The following is a 3,719-nucleotide window of genomic DNA, read 5'->3' on the forward strand; positions in this document are numbered from 1 at the left end:
TGGGTAGTCATTTAGGAACCATTTGTATATCAAAGGATCTCTCATTAGAAATATATCATATTAACACCGATAGCATTACATTCCATAGATGGGGACACAACTTTGGTTTCTTAATCCAATTAATCAATTCTCTCAACAAAATAGCTTTTTTTAACAATTCACAATTATCAAACTCTTTCTAAACTAACAGAGTATAATTACGGCTTTAGTCAAGTGACACACTATTAAAGTAAACTTTTCACACCTATTCCATATGGGATTCGGCCCCAACCTAGTTGGATTATTATATTTGACATCGACCGCCTTACACCGTTTATATAGGTGAAATTTGAGCGTATCAAATTTTGGCGTCGTTGCCGAGGAATACGATTTTGAAATTACTAACTAGTGTGTGCTTTACTTTACGTCTTTTTCTATTCCATCACACTTTGCTTGTTTTGTTTGGTGTCACTAGGCAAGCATGGGCGAGCTGGAGAATGTGTTTGCGGATATTGATGAGTATGTTGATGATACAAATGCAATTGTCCCTCCTAGAGCTGACGCGGCTACCTTCAAAGTGGAACATAGTCTAATCCTAATGCTATAGGCGGAGGGGTTCTTTCAAAATTCTGCCGACGATGATCCGACACAACACCTCAAAAACCTTTTGGGTATGTATGCAATGCATAAGTTGAATCGTGTTTCGGATGATGCCCTAAAATTGAGGGTGTTTAAATACTCTTTAGCCGGAGAGATAAGGCAATGGATTCACAATCTATCTCCTAACTCCATCCACACTTGGGCGGAACTTTTTGCAAGTTTTCCTAGCAAAATGGTTCCCACAAAGCAAGAAATCCGAGTTTCGGGACAAAATTTTCTTCATCAGACAATTATCGGGGGAACAACTACATGAAGCATGGGCTAGATTCAAGCTGTATTTGGTGAGATCACCAAATCATGGGTTTTCGAAAAATATTTTGTTAGAGAAGTTTTACACGGGTTTGGATCCTCTGAATCAATATGTATCCAAAAATACAGCTAATGGATCGTTCATGGACAAAATATTGCAAGAGTCACTCAAATCCTTGACAAGGTGGCCGAACACAACCAAGCTTGGCATTCGGGCGACACCTCGGGTGGAATCGCATATGGTACCCCTTCTTTGACCAACATGGCTAGGAAAAATCAAGAAAGAGATCAATTGATTGCCGGGCTTGCTACAATTTCAAACCCGAAGGATAGTGGGAGTCACCCAACCTCTCATTGTATGGCCATTACAACTCAAAGTGGGAAATTACTTCAAAGTGAGAGTGAACGGGTAGTCGAAGCGGAAGATGTTGAACAAGAAGATGAGGCGCGAGTTGAGGTGCCAAATGTTGTTGAAGTTGAGAGAATTTCGAAGAAAGTGAAGGCTCAATATGTGAGCCATTAAAAGGTTGAGGAAAAGTAATAGAGGTACCAAAAACTCTAGTACCGATTCCTAGACTTCCCCCTCCATTTCCTCAAAGACTAGCCAAAAGGGTGGATGATAGCAAATTCGAGAAGTTCTATGACATCTTAAAGCAATTATTGGTGAACATTCCGTTTGTTGAAGCATTTCAAGAGATGCCCGATTTTGCTAAGTACTTGAAGGATTTGATCACGAAAAAGAAGACCATCAAGAATGAAACAGCGAGTGTCACCCACTGGATTAGCTCCATCAATTTAACAACCTCCGTCCAAAGAAAGAGGATCTGGGGATGTTCTATTCTTTCTATATTTTCACTTCTTTTGCATGTCCTAAAATACAGACAATTCATTTTGTTCTTGCGTAGTAGAATGCGAGGGGAAGATGGAAGAAGATGATAGATCCAATCGCAAAACAAATATCGCATGGCAAGCAACTGTCATTTAATTTGATTCTTTGTTGCATTTATCGCATTAGTAATAACTTTCAATCTCATACTCATAAGTAATTGTTTGAGAAGTTTTATGTTGTTTCTAAAGGCGTCAAATTTGCATTCGAAGAAAGGTGATATATCACCTATTGTTTGTATCTGGTCCGAATAAATTTACTAAGCAACGAAGGTGGTAATAGATATGTCACTGCCTTATGGTGCTCGATAAATTTATAACTTCATATTTCTGATTTAAATTTGTTATTGTTTTGCCAAAAATTAGAGAAAATTAATTGATTCTGAAAGCATTGTGATGATAGCTACAAAATGTTTGTATATGTTCTGTAGGTTGTTCTAGCGGCATCCATAGTTTCGAAATCTGATAAAGGTATGCCTCATTCTATATTATATTTTTGGAGTCTCCTGATTTGTAAAGTGATAAATAATGTTAGTGACTTTTCAGGTGGGTTTCTACCCAAGCTATGTCATACACACAAGAAATATCTTTTATTGGTCAAACGGTGAGAATAAAGTAGAATTATTAGTTTTCTCTCTTTTTAAAGTATATAAAGTTTGAAAAAAACAAATTGGCTTTAGAAAAATAACGGTGTACTTGAGTAACAACACTCTGCATTTTCATTTGTAAATCTATTGAAAGACAAGTGAATATTGCAGGCAACGTGGATTAATTAATTAAGATATAGACGAATAACTAACCGCTAAGACTTAATTTTGTGAGACTAACATGAAAAATGTAATTTGTGCACAATGACAATGCTGGACGATTGAATTATTTTTCTTCTACATCCCAGAGGTAATTCTTTTCTTTTTTGGATATTTTAGTTTTTTTATTTCTTTCATATATTATCTCCTTTGTTTTAGATGAATGCTTAATTTGTAAAAAGTGAATTCGGTTAATTATTTTGAATCTTTTTTAAAAAATTATCTGTTAATGTAGGTCTCCAATTGTCGGTAGATAGAATTTTCGGCATTAAAAAAATACCGTTAGTATGGACATGTTGGATTAGGTGCTCAGATTTATTTGATCGTTTCGTTTTGAATATTTGGCTGCTAAGGTAAAATTTCAACTCTCCTTTCTTAGTAATATCTCATATGCAGATTAATTTGGGATTTGAGATTTTTTATTTTATTCTCGGATTATTAGAGTTTATCTTGGAGCTAAGGTTTTAGTTGAAGGAAAAAAACTAAAATACTAAATTTATCTGAATTAAGAGTTCGAGATTCGATGCAAATGAAGATGACTGACTCGTGTTCAAAAGTACTTTAACCCTAATATCAATAAGGAGATAATAATCTCAAGATATCTTCTTTTGGTTGTGAGGAAGGATGAGCAACAAGAATATGCCTTGCTGGTGTGGCTATTGCACATGGTGACATTCTATCAAATTCAACCCGATTTTGTTTCCTAAGACCTTTTGTGGAGCTAATCAAAATATTTGTATTTCATTAATATAAATTTTCATCTTCTCAATAATACAATTACTAATGATTTAAATGGTTTAATTGTATGGCAATTAGTAGTTAGAATATCAAATTTATTTAATTTAATTGTAATGTTTCTTCCTGCTTATACTCCTGGAATCTTTCTTAGTTAGATAAAACTTAAATAAGCTTGTAAAATCTTTATCTATAACATATAATTAATTATTATAAATTATACAAAAGTACATGTTCTAAATAACCCAAATGCATGGCGTTTATGAATATCTTTTTTTCATAGAAAAGAGATCGTATCTAAATTAGTTATTGCCCAGCTAACTATTTTGTAAATTTTCTAATATTTTTAGATAACTAGTTAAATAAATAAAGGAAGTAACTCAGCCCAAGTCTGTGGATGCCTTG

At 34.3% G+C, this 3,719-nt stretch overlaps 1 long non-coding RNA gene across 1 annotated transcript; it reads left to right on the forward strand.

The window, feature by feature from the left end:
• Positions 1-1,390: 1,390 nt before the first annotated feature.
• LOC138894950 (uncharacterized) lies at positions 1,391-2,730 on the forward strand. The gene is made up of 3 exons (XR_011409138.1): positions 1,391-1,854; positions 2,205-2,244; positions 2,320-2,730. It is a non-coding gene; the product is annotated as an uncharacterized lncRNA (long non-coding RNA).
• The last annotated feature ends 989 nt before the right edge of the window (positions 2,731-3,719 follow it).

The sequence above is a fragment of the Nicotiana tomentosiformis genome, chromosome 6 (assembly GCF_000390325.3).
Source record: "Nicotiana tomentosiformis chromosome 6, ASM39032v3, whole genome shotgun sequence".
NCBI lineage: Eukaryota > Viridiplantae > Streptophyta > Magnoliopsida > Solanales > Solanaceae > Nicotiana > Nicotiana tomentosiformis.